Source organism: Chiloscyllium plagiosum, unplaced genomic scaffold, assembly GCF_037043375.1.
Source record: "Chiloscyllium plagiosum isolate Xiang-an unplaced genomic scaffold, Cpla_swu_hap1 HiC_scaffold_6, whole genome shotgun sequence".
NCBI lineage: Eukaryota > Metazoa > Chordata > Chondrichthyes > Orectolobiformes > Hemiscylliidae > Chiloscyllium > Chiloscyllium plagiosum.
The window spans coordinates 122,866,671-122,888,371 of record NW_028270144.1 but is presented as its reverse complement, the minus strand read 5'-3'; the positions used below and the strand labels follow the sequence as shown (position 1 = coordinate 122,888,371).

The following is a 21,701-nucleotide window of genomic DNA, read 5'->3' as shown; positions in this document are numbered from 1 at the left end:
CTGTGATAAAGGGGAACAACTGCAACGTGCATCATTTCTCCATGTAATTGAAATCCCTTAATCTAACATATCTCCTCAGAGGCCAAACTGAGGCCTTGACAATTTGGCAGATACCTGCGGACGACAGAAGCGAAGTTACCCCAGTCACTGAAACATTGCTGCAGCAATTCTGACTCCAGCAGCATACAGGAGAGCCAGCTGACAAGGTTCGAGTCTCAATGCCTGCTGCAGGAAATGGAACACAGCTCTCCAACCAAAAGCATCTTTGGAAGAGGGGGAAGGCAGAGGGACGGGGGAGCGGCACTGCTGCAAAACCTAGAGATCGACACTGGAAAAGCACAACATTCACTGGCTCACTTTTCAACTTGACGTCAGTGGTGACACCAGCTTTGAACTGTAAGTGCAGCATACTGCCAGCATGATAAATGCAAACAGAACACTGCAACTGCTGACAGAAAGATGTTCCGACCAGCCTACACCCACCAGAAATCAGCAATTTTCTTTTTTAAAGCACACTTAAAACCTGGAAATCTGCAGGAGTACATACACAAACTTTTATTCCCCATCTATGAACCAGGCTCCAGCCTGTTCTGGTTCCCCCTCTGCTGTTCACCAAATTAAGGCACTGCGACTTTCCGTGCCTAGGCTGCTGACTGCAGGACTACAGTCATCAAATAAGAACCAGCATTCAGACTGCACTTTTCACAAATGGGACATCGCAACACTTAACTAATTAAATGCTTCTGAAGCACAGTCACTGACTTTTTTTTTAAAAAATCTGTCATGGGATGTAGGGGTCACAGCATTGACCAGCATTTGTTATCTTACGCAAGCTGTCCTTGAAAAGGCGATGGTGAGCCAGATTCTTAAAGGCTGAGGTAGACTCAGTTGTACGGCTCTGAAACAGACCCTTTGTTCCAACTCGCCCATGTTGACCAGATATCATAAATTAATCTAGTCCTATTTGCCAGCATTTAGAGCTATAGAGATTACAGCATGGAAACAGACCATCGGTCTAACTCGTCCATGCCGACCTGATATCCTAACCTAATCTGGTCCCATTTGCCAGCGTCTGGCCCATAACCCCCCAAACCCTTCCTATTCATACACCCATCCAGATGACTTTTAAAATGTTGTGACTGTACCAGCCTCCACCACGTCCTCTGGCAGCTCATTCCATACACACACCACCCTCTGTGTGAAAATGTTGCCCCTTTTGTCCCTTCTAAATGTTTCCCCTCTCACCCTAAACCTATGCCCTCTAGCTCTGGATTCCCCACCCCAGGGAAAATACCTTGTCTATTTAACCTATCCATGCCCCTCATGGTTTTATTGGTCCGTATCCCACCAAACCCTTCCTATTCATATATCCATCCAGATGCCTTTTAAATGTTGTAATTGTACCTGCTTCCACTACTTTCTCTGCCAACACATTCCACACACCATCCTCTGCGTGAAGATGTTACCCTTACGTCCTTTTAAATCTTTCCTCTAGGGTCCCTTTTAAATATTTCCCCTCTCACCTTAAACCAATGCCCTCTGGTTTTGGACTCCCCTACGCTCAGAAAAATACCTTGTTTATTCAACCTATGTCCCTCATGATTTTATAAACATCTAAAAAGTCACCCCCTTAACCTCTGACACTCCAGAGAAAATAGCCCCAGCCTATTCGGCCTCTCCCTATGCTTAAACCCTCCAACCTCGGCAGCATCCTTGTAAATCTTTTCTGCACCCTGTCAGACTTTTAAGCATCAAGACCATGGAAGCGGTGGAGGCTGGTACAATTGCAACATTTAAAAGGAATCTGGATGGGTATATGAATAGGAAGGGTTTGGAGGGATATGGGCCAGGTGCTGGCAGGTGGGACTAGATTGGGTTGGGATATCTGGTCGGCATGGAAGAGTTGGACCTAAGGGTCTGTTTCCATGCTGTACAACTCTATAACTCTACACGACAGGAAAGTGGAGTTGAGGACTATCAGATCAGCTATGATAACATGAACGGCAAGTAGACATGGAGTCATAGTCATAGAGATGTACAGCATGGAAACAGACCCTTCAGTCCAACCCGTCCATGCCGACCAGATATCCCAAACCAATCTAGTCCCACCTCCCAGCACCCGGCCCATATCCCTCCAAACCCTTCCTATTCATATACCCATCCAAATGCCTCTTAAAATGTTGCGATTGTACCAGCCTCCACCACATCCTCTGGCAGCTTATTCCATACACGTACTACCCTCTGCATGAAAAAGTTGCCCTTTAGGTCTCTTTTATATCTTTCCCCTCTCATCCTAAACCTATGCCCTCTAGTTCTGGACTCCCAGACCCCAGGGAAAAGACTTTGTCTATTTATCCTATCCATGCCCCTCATAATCTTGTAAACCTCAGCCTCCAACGCTCCAGGGAAAACAGCCCCAGCCTGTTCAGCCTCTCCCTGTAACTCAGATCCTCCAACCCTGGCAACATTCTTGTAAATCTTTTCTGAACCTTTTCAAGTTGCACAACATCTTTCCGATGGGAAGGAGACCAAAATTGCACGCAATATTCCGACAGTGGACTAGCCAATGTCCTGTACAGCTGCAACATGACCGCCTGTACTCAATACTCCTGTACTCAATACTCCTGTACTCAATACTCCTGTACTCAATACTCCTGTACTCAATACTCTAACCAATAAAGGAAAGCATACCAAATGCCTTCTTCACTATCCTATCTACCTGTGACTCCACTTTCAAGGAGCTATGAACCTGTACTCCAAGGTCTCTTTGTTCAGCAACACTCCCTAGGACCTTACCATTAAGTGTATAAGTCCTGCTAAGATTTGCTTTCTCAAAATGCAGCACCTCGCATTTATATGAATTAAACTCCATCTGCCACTTCTCAGCCCATTGGCCCATCTGGTCCAGATCCTGTTGTAATCTGAGGTAAGCCTCTTCGCTGTCCACTACTCCTCCAATTTTGGTGTCATCTGCAAACTTACTAACTGTACTTCTTATGCTCGCATCCAAATCATTTATGTAAATGACAAAAAGTAGAGGGCCCAGCACCGATCCTTGTGGCACTCCACTGGTCACAGGCCTCCAGTCTGAAAAGCAACCCTCCACCACCACCCTCTGTCTTCTACCTTTGAGCCAGTTCTATATCCAAATGGCTAGTTCTCCCTGTATTCCATGAGATCTAACCTTGCTAATCAGTCTCCCATGGGGAACCTTGTCAAACACCTTACTGAAGTCCATATAGATCACATCTACTGCTCCGCCCTCATCAATCTTCTTTGTTACTTCATCAAAAAACTCAATCAGGTTTGTGAGACATGATTTCCCACGCACAAGACCATGTTGACTATCCCAAATACATGTACATCCTGTCCCTCAGGATTCCCTCCAACAACTTGCCCACCACCATAGGTCAGGCTCACTGGTCTATAGTTCCCTGGCTTGTCCTTACCACCCTTCTTAAATTGGAAGGGGACTAATATACTTGCAGGGAAATTTGCTAGAACTGCTTGGGAGGATTTTAACGTGTGGGCGGTGGGGGGGGGGGGGTGCGATTCAGGGAAATATAGTGAGGAAAGAGATCGATCTGACACGGGTACAGTTGAGAACAGAAGTGAGTCAAACAGTCAGGGCAGGCAGGGACAAGGTAGGACTAAAAGTAAACTGCATTTATTTCAATGCAAGGGGCCTAACAGGGAAGGCAGATGAACTCAGGGCATGGTGAGGGACATGGGACTGGGATATCATAGCAATTACAGAAACATGGCTCAGGGATGGGCAGGACTGGCAGCTGAATGTTCCAGCATACAAATGCTAAAGGAAGGATAGAAAGGGAGGCAAGAGAGGAGGAGGAGTGGCATTTTTGGTAAGGGATAGCATTATAGCTGTGCTAAGGGAGCATATTCCCAGAAATACATCCAGGGAAGTTATTTGGGTGGAACTGAGAAATAAGAAAGGGATGATCACCTTATTGAGATTGTATTATAGAGCACCCAGTAGTCAGAGGGAAATTGAGAAACAAACTTGTAAGAAGATCTCAGCTATCTGTAAAAATGGTAGGGGATTTCAACTTTCCAAACATCGACTGGGACTGCCACAGTGTTAAAGGTTTAGATGGAGAGGAATTTTTAAATATGTACAAGACAATTTTCTGATTCAGTTTGTGGATGTACCTACTAGAGAAGGTGCAAAACTTGACCTATTCTTGGGAAATAAGGCAGGGCAGGTGACTGAGGTGTCAGTGGGGGAGCACTTTGGGGCCAGTGACCATAATTCTATTCGTTTTAAAATAATGATGGAAAAGGATAGACCAAATCTAAAAGGTGTTTTTCTAAATTGGATAAAGGCCAATTTTGACAGTATTAGGTAAGAACTTTTGAAAGCTGATTGGAGGCAGATGTTCACAGGTAAAGGGACGGCTGGAAAATGGGAAGCCTTCAGAAATGAGATAACAAGAATCCAGAGAAAGTATTAAGACTTGACGGGCTGAATAACCGACTTCTGCTCCTACACCCTGTCGTCTTGAACTGCTGCAATCAGCTAATGCAGTTGAGAACTGCACTTCGAATAGCAACTTGTTTGATCAAAAAAAAAGGAATAAAAGACTGATGTTTGCTATTGGGAACGAGCCTGAAAAGGTATCGTAGGTTACTAACTGCTCTAGGAACACTATGGACAAACCAAGATTGACGCTCAGGGCCTGGCAGCTGGTTGGATATTGAATTGGTCATTCAAGGAGGACAAGTGCTGGCCAACCAGCCAACTAACCATAGAGAACGTCGAAGAAAGGAAGAGAAATCGAAGGGTGGGTTGGTTCTGAATGGAGTTTTTTGGTCAGGGGGTGGTGTTGCTTTGGAAGCTGCAGCACTGGGCTTTCTGGTTTTGCGCTCTGTAGTTATTCTCCGGTTATCGATTTGTTGAAACACCTGAGAAAAGAATCCCAAACTAGGAAAAAAAGCAAGAAAACCTCCGCATTGCTGCAGGAACTGCTTGCATTGACTGGTGACTTCAGAATTCAACCAAGATAGAGTGCTCCGTGCCTGTAATATGAAGGCTTGGTATTCATCGTTCGCCAAGGATCCCTCAATCCCAAACATTTCTAATTTGCTAAACGACCTGCCACGTGGCACTGAACCAAAAGCCTTCTGAAAGTCCAAATTTACAACATCCACAACACTACTCTCATTCACTGCCTATGTCACCTCGTCAAAAAACTCAAGTAAATTTGTCAGACACAATAATTTGTCCTTGACAAAGCTATGTTGGTTGTCTAGTACTAACTTATTTTTCTCTCATTGTATATTTACCTAATCCCATGTTATAGCCTCCATCAGTTTTCCTTCGATTGATATCAAGCTGACTGTTCAGTAGTTTCTTGGGTTATCCTTTGCCTCTTTCTGAAACATTACAATCAGGATTCGTCCTGAGGGACTAATTTGGTGTTCACTGAAAATTTCTGTCAACAGCTCCACAATTTGCTCCCTCGCCTCTTTCAGCAATCTCGAAAGCATCCCATCCAGGCCTGGCAGCCTTTTTTTTAGTACCTCTTTGTCTATCACTTACTGCTCAGTTGCTCAACGCCCACAGTTCAATTGAGCCACTGCTGCCACCATTTTGTAATCGGGTAAAGACAGAAGCAACGTACTCATTTACCATCTCCGCCATACCCTTTGTTCAGAGGCAGCTTACCTTGCTTGTTCCTACAGGCCCCTCGCTTTGCTTCACTGATGTTTTACAAGTAAAATGTTCTTCAAACATAGTAATATTTATTTTAGCACAGCCTAGACAGCTGGCCTTGACTCATGCTTCCTCTTAGTCTTCCATATTCTAGTCTCAGCATCTCTGCCACATCGGAGATACTCCTGCTGATTTCTATTGCTACTTTTATTCCAGAATGCATATGTTTCCTTTCTCTTCCTTATTTTCTCATCAATAGTCATTCAGGCTACTATAGCTTTGAATACCCGGTTATTTATCTCTCATGGGTATGTAGCGAGTTTGCACCCTATCCATCTCTCTTTTGAATTTCTCTCATTTTTCATCCACTGTTTTATCCACCAAAATGCATTTCAAATCAATGTGCTCTATTCAACTTTTAGACCCTTTAAATAAGACCTTTATAGTCTGGGATTTTAATCATAGACTAAGTGCTTTATTTTTTCAACTTAACCTTATATGATCATCGGTATTTCCTAAATGTTTCCCTACTCTGACATTCTGCACTTGCCCTGCCTCATTTCTTAGGACCAGATCCGGCACAGTTCCCTCCCTTTGGTTAAAATATAAACTTGGTGCCCAAGATCACTTGTTTTGTAAAACCTGGTGAGGAACAATTGAGCAATTTTGAGGGTCATTGAATGTTTTAATTTTACTGTGTTGTGAATCTAGTGTTTACAAGTCTGGTTTGGTCTGGCTTGCTATCTCCAGGTCATAACAATCAAGGGGAACTGAATGCAAAAGGTGAGTGATTATGCTACTATGAGTATCTGGAAAGGCACTGCTTGATTAGGGACAGCCAGCACGGATTTGTGAAGGGTAGGTCTTGCCTTACAAGTCTTATTGAATTCTTTGAGGAGGTGACCAAGCATGTGGATGAGGGTAGAGCAGTGGATGGATTTTAGTAAGGCATTTGATAAGGTTCCCCATGGTAGGCTTATGCGGAAAGTCAGGAGGCATGGGATAGAGGGAAATTTGGCCAATTGGATAGAAAACTGGCTATCCGGTCGAAGTCAGAGAGTGGTGGTAGATGGTAAATATTCAGCCTGGAGCCCAGTTACAAGTGGAGTTCCGCAGGGATCAGTTCTGGGTCCTCTGCTGTTTGTAATTTTTATTAATGACTTGGAAGAGGGAGTCGAAGGGTGGGTCAGTAAATTTGCAGATGATACGAAGATTGGTGGAGTTGTGGATAGTGAGGAGGGCTCTTGTCGGCTGCAAAGGGACTTGGATATGATGCAGAGCTGGGGAGGAATGGCAGATGGAGTTCAACCCTGCCAAGTGTGATGTTGTCCATTTTGGAAGGACAAATAAGAATGCGGAATACAGGGTTAACGGTAGGGTTCTTAGTAAGGTGGAGGAACAGAGGGATCTTGGGGTCTATGTTCATAGGTCTTTGAAAGTTGCCACTCAGGTGGATAGAGCTTGCAAGAAGGCCTATGGTGTATTATCGTTCATTAGCAGAGGGATTGAATTCAAGAGTCGTGAAGTGATGTTGCAACTGTACAGGACTTTGGTTAGGCCACATTTGGAGTACTGTGTGCAGTTCTGGTCGCCTCACTTTAGGAAAGATGTGAAAGCTTTGGAGAGGGTGCAGAGAAGATTTACCAGGATGTTGCCTGGAATGGAGAATAGGTCGTACGCGGATAGGTTGAGAGTGCTAGGCCTTTTCTCATTGGAACGGCGAAGGATGAGGGATGACTTGATAGAGGTTTATAAGATGATCGGAGGAATAGATAGAGTAGACAGTCAGAAACTTTTTCCCCGGGTACAACAGAGTTTTACAAGGGAACATAAATTTAAGGTGAAGGGTGGAAGGTATAGGGGAGATGTCAGGGGTGGGTTCTTTACCCAGAGAGTGGTGGGGGCATGGAATGCACTGCCTGTGGGAGTGGCAGAGTCAGAATCTTTGGTGACCTTTAAGCGGCAATTGGATAGGTACATGAATGGGTGCTTAAGCTAGGACAAATGTTCGGCACAACATCGTGGGCCGAAGGGCCTGTTCTGTGCTGTATTGTTCTATGCTTCAATTATACAGTTCATTATTGAGTATGGTATTCATCATCTTATTGAAGTGTTCTGACATGGCAGTGAACCCTTCTGCTAATTAAACCAAACACCCAGAAAAGCTTACCTCATCCTGTAATGTGTTAAAAGTATGAGTTACAGAGAACTCCCAACTGATGAAGTGCATTCCTGTTGAAGGGCTTTTGCCCGAATTATCAATTTTCCTGCTGCTCTTCAGATGTTGCCTGACCGGCTGTGCTTTCCCAGCACCACTCGAATCTTGACTCTGATCTCTAGCATCAGCAGTACCCACTTCTGACCAGGGAGAGTTTCCCTGCTCTTGTTCAAAATAATGTCATGCCATCACACAGCAGGATAGATGAAACCTGGTTCATATCTCATCTAAAAATTGGCAATTCTGAGTGCCCAGTACTCTATCAGTAGTGCGCTTAAAAACTCAGCCTAGATTGCGTGTTCATGTTTCTGAAGTGGGACTCCAGGAAGCTCTGGGCTCTGCCCAGGACCGTAAGAAACTGCAGAAAGTTGTGTGCAAAGTCCAGACCATCACGGAAGCCAACCTTCCTTCCATGGACTCCATTTACACTTCTCATTACCTCGGAACGGCTGCCAACATCAAAGACCCCTCCCACTCTGTAATACTGTTCTTGAACACATACACCAACAGGTTCAAGATCAGCTTCTTCCCTGCTATTAGTAGACTGTTGAATGGACCTGCCAAATTTTAAATAATGTTGATCTTGTTTTGCACACCTCCTGTGCAGCCATAACTTTGTGTGCCTTGCTGTAAACCCCCAATGACCTGTATGTCTTGTTTGTTATGATCTGCCTGTACTGCTAGCATAACAAAACTTTTCATTGTAACTAAGTACATGTGACCACAGTAAATCAAATCAAACCAAACCACTGAATCAGAGGAAAAAGTGTTACCCACAGCTGTTAACGTATGTTAGACATATTTCAATAAACTGCTGAACTTAATGACAGTGCAATATGAAACTAGCTGAAGGGGAGAGAGCCCAAAGAAGCTCACATTGTTCTGTTCTCACCACTTTATTATTTTCACAACCTCACTGAACTTTCAACTTGAGGCTACAGTGTAAATAGCTACTTTAATTTAGAAGATCACTCAATCATTTGGTAACTAGCTCACTGCATAGGCACCATATATTATTCAACAAAGGAGATGAAGCATTATGAACCTCATGCACTCCTGTGGTGGCATTACAATTCCCAATCTATTTTTGGTCAGATGAAAAGACAACTCATAATTCATTGGAGAACTGCAGCTCACGAGTCATGGGTCTTCAAAATGATTGTGCCTCACCATGTCTGTGATTTTACAGACATTGGAATCATTTTCTCTAATGAGGGATAATGGCAATGTCTCAGCCTATGATCATAAAGTATAAATTGATAGTCACTTGAAACCTATTTTCCCCCAAAGGCAAGATTTTTTTTTTTTAAGTCAGTGCTGTTACTGAGATTTCTGTGAAGTCAGATGATGAATGTGTGAAGTTCTTGTGTTATGTTGATTTGAAATGTGAAAAACCACAGGATGAATATAGGTTTTGATTTTTTTTCCAAACTCAGGCTGTATTTGCATTTGAACCATCAGCTTTAGGATAATGTCACAAAGATCCTTTTCACCAAAGTCATCAGTTGGAGAACAAACGAAGGCGATAAAGCAAAAGCAAAAACGATACAGCAGCCTAATTGATTCTTCCCTCCAATAAGTCCCTTAACAACATCAACAAACACATCTAGATAGCACTACATGTAGTTAGAACATAGAACAGTACAGGCTCTTCGGCCCTTGATGTGCTGACTTCTTACCCTACTCTAAAATTAGACTAACCTACATACCCTTCATTGTACTATCTTCCATGTACCTATCCAAGAGTCATTTAAATGTCCATAATATATCTGACTCTACTACCGCCACTGCCAGTGCATTCCACGCACCCACCACTCGGTGTGTAAAGAAGCTACCTCTGACATCTCCCCTAAACCTTCCTTCAGTCAACTTAAAATTATACCCCCTCGAGATAGCCATTTCCACCCTGAGAAAGAGTCTTTGGATATCCACTTTATCTGTGCCTCTCATCATCTTGTTTCTTTGAATATTTTCACAAACATTAAAATGGCAACTGCAAAAACATGCCTGGCATCACCAGCTCACCAACTACAAGATGTAATGCAGCAACGCATTAAGGCCAGCAGGTACATGGGAACATGGCCATCTCCAGATCACACCTCTTCCCAGATGTGGAAAAATATCACCATTCCTTCATTATCACTGGGTCAAAATTCTAGAACTACAGAGCTAATAGGAGTACAGGAGAATCATCATCATCATGTTGAATCCAATGGTCCAAGAAGATAGCTCAACACCACCTCCTAGAGGGCAATTAGAGTCAGCAACAAAGTGATACCATATCCCAAATAAATTAATGAAAATGCAACAAAATCAGATTAAATAAAGTCGCATTAGCTGATAGAATGAGGTGATGTATTTTCACAGGAAGAACTTGGATAGATAACATAAAATAAGGAATACGGAGGTATATAGGAGTACAGATCACTAAAGGTGTCAATAAAGGTGGAGAGAGTAGGTAATAAAGAATACGGTGTCCTCAACTTTCTTAAGAGGGACATAGAATAGAAGATCAAGGAGGTTATGCTAAACCTATATAATATACTTGCTAGGCTGCTGCTGCACTTTTGTGTACAGTTCTGGGCATCCTATTGTAGGAAGGTGGTGAATGCATTGTATGGAGTATAGCAGAGATGGACAACAATGGGATAGGGGTGACAAACTTCAATTATGAGGATGGATTCTGAGAGGTTGGAACTGTTCTTGGAAAGAATAAGGCTAACCAAAAGATCTAACAGAAATATTCAAAATTATGGGTGCACTTGATAAGAGTGGAGGGGAAGAAATGGTTGATTTGCAAAAGGATCAATAAGGTTACTTCACATTCATCTAAATTCCAAGGAGTAGGAGGCCAATCTACTCAACTGCTCACCATAAGCAATCCTTCCATATCCAGGACCAACTTAGTGAAGCTTCTCTGACTGCCTCCAATTTCAGTATATCTTTCCTTAGATAAGGGGACCAAAACTGTTCACAGCATTCCAGATGTGGTTTGACCTTGTATAGCTTCTACAAGACCTCCCTATTTTCATACCCCATTTCCTTTGAAATAAAGTAAACTTTGTTTGCCCTCGTTTATTACCCATTGAACTGGTCAGTTTTTTGTGATTTATGCACAAGGAGCCAGTAATCCCTCCCCTATTTAAAGGATATTCAACTCTTCTATTCTTCCTTTCAATGTGCATAACTTCCCATTTTCTTGCATTATATTCCATCTGCCAACTTTTTGCCCACTCACTCAACCCGTCTACATCCCTCTTCACACTCTTGTCATCCTCACGACTTGCCTTCCCACCTAGTTTTACATCATCTGCAAACTTGGTGATAGTGTATTCGTTTCAGTTATCCAAGTCATGAATACATATTTCTAATAACTGTCAGCCCAGCACTGATCCCTGTGCCACACAACTGGTTGGTCCTCGTCAATCCTGACAAGAAATAGTCAACATAAAGAAAACAACACAGCAGATGCTGGAGCTCTTTCCAACCTCAGCAAAGTAATGCAGCGCAGGGTTATCAATGAAGAACTAAAGGAGAAGAGTTGCAACAGACTTAAATATACAAAGTCTTAGGAGAATACTATAAAACATCGGTATTCAATTCGCTGTTATTGTCCCCACACACATACACCACCCCAACCCTTGACCTCTGACCTCTCCTAACCACCCTATCACCACGATGCCTGTGCCCATACCTCATGGGTGTGCTTCCAATTTTTAAACATTAAACAGATGTTCATGTATTGGTAGCGAGTTTGATTTCAGAGTGTTCACATTCAACTCATTTTAGAAGCAGATCTCCTCCAATACACCCTTGGCTTATAACGTCTTAAGCAATTGTAGAGACCAGCACAGGGCCACATAGATGAATAATACTATAAGCACTGCAAACTAACAGCAAACACAAATACATCACAGTTGGTTAAAAAGAAAACTAGAAATTGTTATTTTAATGACTCCAAGTCTTTAGAAAGCCAGTTTGCAAGGTATTAGTTATGAGTCAAGATACATTGTCATAAGGAGAAAGTAAGGTCTGCAGATGCTGGAGATCAGAGCTGGAAATGTGTTGCTGGAAAAGCGCAGCAGGTCAGGCAGCATCCAGGGAACAGGAGAATCGACGTTTCGGGCATAAGCCCTTCTTCAGGAATGAGGAAAGTTTGTCCAGCAGGCTAAGATAAAAGGTAGGGAGGAGGGACTTGGGGGAGGGGCGTCGGAAATGTGATAGGTGGAAAGAGGTCAAGGTGAGGGTGATAGGTCAGACTGGGGTGGGGGTGGAGAGGTTGGGAAGAAGACCTCTCCGCCCACACCCCAGTCTGACCTATCACCGTCACCTTGACCTCTTTCCACCCATCACATTTCCGACGCCCCTCCCCTAAGTCCCTCCTCCCTACCTTTTATCTTAGCCTGCTGGACAAACTTTCCTCATTCCTGAAGAAGGGCTTATGCCCGAAACGTCGATTCTCCTGTTCCCTGGATGCTGCCTGACCTGCTGCGCTTTTCCAGCAACACATTTCCAGCATACATTGTCATAACTAAAGTAACTCATTTCTGTTGAGTCATGCTTTATTCACTGGACTATAGATGTATGAGGAGGAAACCTCATAGAAACCTATAATATTCTAACAGGATTATACAGGGGAAACATCGGAAGCTTATTCCTGATGATTGGGAAGTCCAGACCCAGGATCACAGTTTAAGAATACAAGGTAGGTCATTTAGAACTGACAGGAAGAGAAATGTCTTTATCCAGAGCGTGCTGAACCTTGGAAATCACTGCCATAGAATGTTTTTAAGAAGGCATTAGATGGAAGGTGCGGACAAAGGCAGTGGACTAGTCTATATGGATTTCAGGAAGGCTTTTGATAAGGTTCCACATGGTAGGCTGCTCTGCAAAGTTAGATCACATTGAATCCAGGGTGAGCTAGTGAATTGGATACACAACTGGTTTGATTGTAGGAAGCAGAAGGTAATAGTGGAAGGATGCTTGTTGGATTGGAGGCCTGTGACTAGTGGAGTGCCTCAGAGGTTGGTACTGGGCCCGTTGCTATTTGTTACCTATATCAATGATTTGGATGAGAATGTACAAGGCATTAATGAGTTTACAGACGACACTTAAATAGGCTGTACTATGGACAGTGAGGAAGGTTACCATAATTGTAGCAGGTCCTTGATTAGATGGGGAAATGGGCTGAGAAATGGCAAATGGAGTTTAATATATTAAAGTGTGAAGGCTTGCATTTTGGAAAGCCAAATCATGGTAGGAGTTTCAGGATGAATGATAAGGTCATAAGGAGAGTAATGGAATAGAGGGATCTTGGAGTTCAGGTGCACGGATCTCTGAAAGTGGTGTCACAGGTAGACAGGGCAGTGAAGGTGGCTTTTGGCACACTGGCCTTCATCAGTCAGGGCACTGAGTATAGAAGTTGGGAATTAAAATTGCATTTGTACAGGAAATTGGTGAGGCCAAACTTGGGAGTATTGTGTTCAGTTTTGGTCACCTTGTTATAGGAAGGAGGTTATTAAACTGGAAAGAGTGCAGAAGAAATTTTCAAGGATGTTGCCAGGAACCAATTGTCTGAGTTATAGGGAGAGGTTGGACAAGCTAAAACCTTTTTTCTTTAGAGCGTAGGAAACAGAGGGGGGATCTTCTAGAAGTGTATATGATCATGAGAGACATGGATAGGGTGAATGCGCTTAGTCTTTTTCCAAGGGTTGGGGAATCGTGGGCTAGTGGGATCAGCTTAAGATTAGAGTAGAAAGAATAAAAAGGAAACACGAGGGGCAACTACTTTCTTTTTTTAACACAGAGGGTGGCTCACATATGGAATGAGCTGAGCTGCCAGTAGAAGTGGTTGAGGCGGGTACATTAACAACATTTAAAAGGCATTTGGTCAAATACATGAATAGGAAAGAATCAGAAGGATTTGGGCCGAGTGCAGGGAAATGGAGTTAGTGTAGGTGGTCATTTTGGTCAGTATGGAACAGTTTGGACCAAAAGGGCCTGTCTCCGTGCTGTAGAGCTCCATGACTCCAGATATAGTTCCTCAGGCTAAATGGATCAAAAGGTTCGGGGAGAAAGCAGTAACCAGGTACTGAGTTGGACGATAGGTCACGATCGCCTTGAATGACAAAGTGGCCTTCTTCTCCTCTTCCTTTCTAAGCCTGCCAATGTGATTCAAAAAAGAGTACATTGTCATGTACAGAGACCCTAAAAGGCAAACTTTCAAAGCAAACACATTCTCCAAACAATCCATAAGTGGCAACACACATTTGTACATGTTATGGGGCAAAATATGCAAATTGGTATTAAATCAGAAATGCCTGAAACAGCTCCTGCTGGAGAAAAAAAAATCAACACAAAACATATATATCACAGCATACCTGATCAATAATATGCTTGAGTTAAATTTAAAGCCAGGTTTTGGCACCACACTCCCCCAATAAATGCCAAGTTAGTTCTGAAGCTTTAAAGCCTGAAAAGTAACAAGTTATTATTAATTTTTGACTCAAATACACAGAAAAGAGTCATGAAAATTCAGGCATGGACAGGAAGTATCAGGTTACTGGACACTTGACATCTAAGCAATTATTGACAAAATCCCTTCAAAGGCAGACTTGATCCAACATTGTCATTTGTATTTCAAGAGATCAGAAAATATACTTCATTTGTCACAGGACTGTGAAACAAAGGCTGCTATCTATGACAATTGAAGATTGAAGAACTTACAATTACTCAGCATCATTCGTTTCATTGGGATACCTGAATTTGCTCTTCAATTTCCAGTGAGCTTAAGATCATTTGTAAAGAAGACAAGCTGTACGTTAGACAGAAGGCAAGACATTTAGATTATCTCAATGTAGCCCAGCCAGGATGATATGGAAATAACAAACAGAAAAAGAAATGGCTGGAGAAATTCAGCAGACCTGGTAGCATCTGTGAAGAGAGAAACACAGTTAACATTTTGAGTCTAATGACCGTTCTTCAAAAAGGGACTCAAAATGGAAGAGATTCAAAATGATAACTGTTTTTCTCTCCACAGATGCTGCCAGGCCTGCTCAGTTTCTCCAGCAATTGCTGTTTATTTGTTTCAGATCTCCATCATCCACAGATCTTGGTTTTATTTCACAGTATAAAACCAGCAGTTTCTGGAAAGCCACAAGTGAGGGGTTTCAATAGTCGACAGGCTGAGTTAGATCTGGATGATCTTTCAGAGCTGGAAAGTTGGCAGTCTTATTGAGGGAGTGTATATATGCTAACAAGTCCAGCTCAGGGTCAAATAGAACTCCAAAGTTACAGTCTAACCTGGCCTCAGACAGTACTCCTTAACCATGGACTTAATTCCCCTTCCCTGACCGTAGTTGCGTTGGAGACCAAAGACAATGGTTTTACTATTCCTTGAATTTAATGGGAAGAACGTGCCTGGCCACTAGGCCCATGAACCATGGCGGAGCATTTAAGAATAAGGACAATAAAGTTGAATACTTTCTTTACTCTTGTGCCTTTACATTCTGTTTGGATTTATTTTTCTGTGGCTTTAAGATAGCGCCAGAGAGTGGCAACAGTATACAACACTTTTCGCTGTATTTTGTAACAAAATACACGAGCCAATAGATAATTCAAATCAAAATAGAAAATCCTGCTCATTCTAATATCATTTGCTGGACAAGCAAGAAAACCAAAGATGGAGAGAGATTAAGAGGTTTTTTGGTTAGGTCATATCAGCTACACTGCCCAGCCCAGCTGTGCATACAACTATGTCCACTCAAACTGCTGCCTAAAAACGGTTTTTAATACTTAAGGGCAACTGGGGCTCACTATCTGCATCTCACGGTTTGGTGACAGGGATTCAATGGACTCAGTGTAATCTCGCTACAGTCTCCCAACTCAGCAGTCTCCTCTCCACAGTTGGCATTGCTACTTCCAAAAGGAATCTACACAACTTTTCTTTGACCCAATGGAGGTCATGACCAAAGGATCAAAGCTCACTTTTGAAACTCCTTTGTTTTTGTATAATTGTAAAAGTTTTCACTATTTGTAAAAATATTTGACAGCTTTTACCTTCAAACCTTGAACTTTTTTGAAAAAAGTAAACCTTTGTTACTTTAGAAAAGCCTTCACCCATATCCCCACTCTTCACATCATTCTTGCAATTGGATATCATCCTTGGTTAGTAACTGATGGTGCATCCTTCTCGCAATCTCTTTCTTTCTCAATGAATTTTTTATATTTTGAGAACTTTGAAATGTATCCTTAAAATGTCTGCCAACATTTTTCTACTCTTTTAACCTATTTTCACGGTGCACTTTATCCAATTCTGTCTTCATACTGTTCTGATCCCAACTGAAGTTAATACTGGATAAGCTCAGAGTCAAATCTGGCTTGATACACCACAAGTTTTATTTATGAACTTTAATTATTATCAGCCACTGACCATATTCACAAGAGGCTGCCAATGTACTTTTAATAAAATAACATCACAGATAAAATAGATTTTTAAATTATTGCCATATGCTATACAAGAACTATTTGAAACAGTCTTCTTACAAATATCAAAAGATTCAACCTTTTTAATCTCAACAACCACCTTAGATGTTTTCACTTTGATGGTCTTTGTTCAGTGGGCACAGTTACACTCGGTTTCTCTCAAGCAAATTTTGCGGTCACTTAATACTATGTTTTTTGGCTAATGTCTCTTTCTGAAAACCTTAAACTGTTAACTCAGTTATTCCTTAAATGCATTCATTAAACTTATTAGTCTTTTAAGGAGTTTTCCTCTCTGACACTTCAATACCTTTTGCTTTTGAAACTTTAATCTACCCTACTTTAAAGTCACTTCTGCCTTGACTGCTGCTCTTATACATCTTATCTCTGAATGTCCTGCTTCCTTTCGAAAACAAATCTGTAAACTCAGCAGCTTTCGGAAAAGGAAACTTGTTTCTGTCTCCCTGTGTCACAGAGTACCACCTTGTTTTCTGAAGTACTGAACTGTTCAGCTCAGGGTTATTTTTCCCCCAAAACACTTCACTTAAATACATGAGGGAAAAAGTCCAGACAATCCTGCAACATTCGCAGAAGTCAAAAATGAAACCATAATCATGTCCTCCCCTCCTAACCCATACAAAATGGAAATACAAATCAAACTTCAAGTGATTCTGTCCACTATAAAACATATATTACCAAATAATAATATATCATGAGTCTTTATGACAATACCCTTGTAAATGCCTTTATTCAAGCTTTAAACAATAGCTTCAGACCCACATTTCTCACTGTAAAACTAAATGTGAAATTCCATAAGTTATGAACACACTTGCATAGACAGTATTTTACTATGAGGACATTAATTAATCCGATCTCATTACAAGTCTAAAATAGCCTGCTCCCTGTTGGTACCTTATCATATTATTTGAACTGTCCTGACTGCACGGTCTGAACTTGTCTGCCTGTCTATTTTGAACTCATCCTCCAAGCTACCTTTGCTAATTTGAATTTTCTAATCTAAATGAAGTTTAAAATTACCATTGACTATTGCGGTGCCTTTATTACAAGGTCCTTTTTTTTAAGGCATCCAGTATAACAGTGCAGGAATTGTGAAAGATTCGATAAACAACTGTCACTAGTGACATTTCTTTTGCTATTCCTCATCTCTACCTACACTGCATCTTGATCTTCCAAACCAAGATCATTTCTCACCATTGTACTGATGTTATGCTTCCTTGACAGGGATGTCCTACCTCCTTTGCTTTCTTTTTGTCCTGCAGAAACATCAAATAGCCATGTCACGCCCTTGGTCACCTTGTAACCATATAATTGCTACCATATTGTACTCCTTTTGTTCCCCATTTGGGCTTTCAATTCATCCATCATTATGAACTCTGTGAGCATTCAAACAAAGTGCCTTTAACAGCTTCTCTGTACTAACTTCCTAATCTAATCTTACCTACATATTCTTTTTGTCATAGGCTGCTTAATTGGTTGTTAAGCGCTTCTTTTGATGGGGGGGGGGGTCCTCTGCTCAAAGATGTTACATACATGAAAGGTTTTCTTTATTCCTTGAGCAAACCTTGCACATTTGGCACTGGAGGATCAGAGTGAACAATCGTTTAACCTATGGCTTTAGCATCAATATTATTGCTGGAACAGATTGCAAGCCAACCTGTCTTAATAAGTGTTTTTCGTCCCTTTCACACAGTAACATTACCGGCCAACTTAATGTGTTCCTCTTCCTGCGATATCTTCCCATAATTAAACAAATTTATCTTTTTCAAGTGTATAATCAATTCACCTTCGAAAATTGCCTTCACTTCCATCATCCCTTTGGGTAGCGAATTCCAGATCACAACAGCCTGGAACAATTTGGAAGTGCAACATTTTAATTGAATTTTCATGGATGGATGAAGGCAAGAATAAGGTAGAAAACAAGTAAATATGTACAATATTCAGCACCCCATTCAAAACTGCTACATTGCTATATAAATATTGCTATAGAAATGTGCACACAGTGATCAATCGGGAAGAACAGAACCTGCATAGTTATACTGCATGCCAACCCCGAATACTTTGCATTTTTGTGAACTGTAGGTTTAAAGAAAGTAATTTTATATTGAAAGAGTACTAGTGATCATTTCCTTTTTGCACTTAATTTTGAGTGAATTCAGTAAGCTTTTTGAGTCACTACTTTGCTGTCGCCAGTCTTGCATCAAACATTGGGAAGTACCATCCTGACTTGGAAACCATTGCTGTTCCTTCAGTATTGCTAGGTCAAATTCCATCACTTACATCATTCTGGGCCTACCTACACCAAATGGACTGCAGTGGTTCAAGAAGTCAGCTCATCACCACCTTCTCTGGGGCAACAAGGGAGGGACAATACATGCTGGCCCAGAGACCCACATCCCATGAATGAATAAGAAGAGGCATTAAGCCTACACAAGGCTTCCTGACCTATAAATGGTTGTTAGTATTTCGGTGTCAGAATGAGGTTGAAGGAGGAACAAGGAAGGAGAGAACAGAATACTTTTGTAAATAAAACAGAAATTAATCTTCTGTGGATTATACCAAGTTCTGTTTTCACCCAAGCTACATCTGGCTCATGAATCAACGTCTTGTCTGAAAACACTAGTTGCATTTAATTTCATTTCCTCTTTCAGGGATGATTTCTTGACATTTCTAGCCTACTGTGCAAGACTTTTCAAAAAATCTTTGTTCATTTTATCCATTCCATATGCTTTTCAGCCAGTTTGCGCCTTGCAAAGTTTCTATCCCTCACCTTGTAAAAATAATCTTTCAAAATGGGTATGATATTTAAGACAGCACGAGGACATCAGAACCTTGAATCCAACACTAATTTAGAAAAACAACAAATTGTACACAATTCCCTTGTAAACAGCAAACTCTAACCTCATGTTACCTTATCCCAGTCAGCGTATGTGGAAATAAATTCAAGACAACAAATGAAAATTTCATACTGAATAACTGATATTCAGCATTATTTTTAATAAAAAAGTAACCATCACACGTGAGCCCTTAAGTATGGGCACTTGATTGGAAGGGGTCTGCAAAAATTGGATCATTTCCTGCCAGACAAACCAAGTTAAATGTAAAATCTCCTTCATGAAAACATTTGTATCGCACAGACTTTGATACACTCTGGGCAGAATGTGACTGAGTGTTTGGAAGTGGAGAAGTAGAGTTGGTCTAATGTTGCAGTTAGAAAGCTTGGAGGAGCAAAGGAAACCTCAAGCATTAGAAAAATAAATTGCTCAATTAGAAGGCTGAAGCAATGTTTAAAAGGCACTAATTACGATCCGTGCTCCACCCAAAGGCAGGTCTCTGGCTTAGAGGAGTCTATCCATATCTCTATATCTTCCATCATTCTTTTCATTTATTATAACCTCTGTCAATTTTCAAGCCAACCAACACCGATACTGTCTCTCTACCTCGAACGCTTCAAATATAAGATTCCTACAAGTCCATTTCCTCTTAAAACACCACTTTCCCAGGCTTTTAGCTTTTTCCTGTTTATGTTCAACGAATTTCCTTGTTCATTCATCCAACACAGTGCTTCATTTTTTGCTTCTTCTGATCGGCACACCTTTTTATTGTCCTCCAAAAACAGATTTCAAAACTATTTAGCAACTTGGTCTCCTTCTGGAAGGTTCACATATCAAATTGATACACTCCAGATCAATTAGCCTCGTCAAGTTGTTAATTTAGGCAGAAGTGAGGAATGATGAAGGGCTTTTGCCCGAAATGTCAATTTTCCTGCTCCTCGGATGTTGCCTGACCTGCTGTGCTTTTCCAGCACCATTCTAAAGTTGTTCATTTAGCCTTATGGTCAGCAGCATCTCTTCTCACCAAATATGGCCTTCCCCATTGCTATCCTCATTATTATTTCTTTGTTGTCTTATGCCTGCAGATAATATTACCGATACACCTGAATTCCTGCACCTTCCAGTCCCTTTCCTTCTATGAGTATTTCTTGGTGATTTTGATAAATTTTTTATAAAACCAATACTCACAGTCATTCCAAAAGTTCACACCTGCTGTTACCAAACCATCCAATATCTCTTCAAATCCTTTTGTGCTTGATACACGTGCTTGGTCATCTGCAAATCTAATGGAGGTTATCATTTGTCCCCAATCTTAACACCAGATTCTGAGTCTTCAAATGATTGTTTGATCATTGATGCTACATAGCCATTGAAGAGACTGGTGATAAAAAATCCTTGTTGAAATTCTCTTCCAATTACACAGTCATCCCAAATCCCCATCAGCTACTCTCATTGCTGCTGTTAGTCCAACGTACAGGTTTCTTATGAGTCATCTTTGTCTCCAGCCTAGATTAAGTTAAAAATCACACGACACCAGGTTATAGTCCAACAGGTTTATTTGGAAGTATAAGCTTTTGGAGCACTGCTCCTTTGTCAGGTAGCTAGTGGGCAGGATCATAGGACACAGAAGCCTGCCCCAATAACTACCTGATGAAGGAGCGTTCGCTCCGAAAGCTTGTACTTCCAAATAAACCTGTTGGACTATAACCTGGCGTCGTATGATTTTTAAACTTTGTCCACCCCAGTCCAACACCAGCACCTCCACATTCAGTCTAGATCAATGCCTTTCAGCCCTGTGAAGAGTTTAAGGCAGTCCACCACAGTGAAAGCTTTTCTAAAGTCTCCCAAATAAACACACAATTCCTGGCCAACTTTAAATTGCATTCATTCCGTTATCTGATAACGTTGATTGAATTTTAGGAAGGAGAAAAGACAAGAGATGCATAAGGTAGTACCTTATGTAGTGTACCTTCTCACCCATTGTCAACACAGCCTTTGATAAATGGGAAAATCAGATTATTTGTATGAAAATCAGAACATCAGAATGCTTTTTCTTTCTTTCTTTCTCAAAGTGATTATTATTGACTGCAAGTCTTCTAGCCATTGTCCTGATGTGTAAATAAATGTTGGTATTATTTGATGGAACACCAATCCTAGGTTTGATTTTCCCACTTGGCCAAATTAGCGGACATCATTTTGGCAACAGTTACAGATATCACCATCAACTCTGGTATCCTGAGGTCGAAATGGTAGGAACAGTGAAGAGGAATTCCTGCCCCCTCTGCTTGCTACTCAGAGTTCCCACTATATGAGTATACACATCAATGTGGGATTAGATTGATCTGATGCCCTTTCACCATTAAGCACACTACTTTAAGCTCAGATGTAAATTCTATTTAAATCCAATGGGCTACATAGTGCCAATTGAAACAAACATATCGCATCTTAAAGCAGCATGTTTGTGACGAAAAATTGA

At 41.4% G+C, this 21,701-nt stretch overlaps 1 protein-coding gene across 5 annotated transcripts in view; it reads right to left on the bottom strand.

The window, feature by feature from the left end:
• Positions 1 to 21,701, bottom strand: part of pak1 (p21 protein (Cdc42/Rac)-activated kinase 1) — a 236,992-nt gene that overhangs the window by 79,883 nt on the left and 135,408 nt on the right. Inside the window, exon 1 of one of the 5 annotated variants that reach the window (XM_043692427.2) lies at positions 115 to 230. The exons of the other annotated variants lie outside the window; for them this stretch is intronic. The gene's annotated coding sequence lies outside the window, so the exon portion shown is untranslated. Of the gene's footprint in view, positions 1 to 114; positions 231 to 21,701 lie in introns of those variants that run through there. 5 annotated transcript variants of the gene reach the window in all.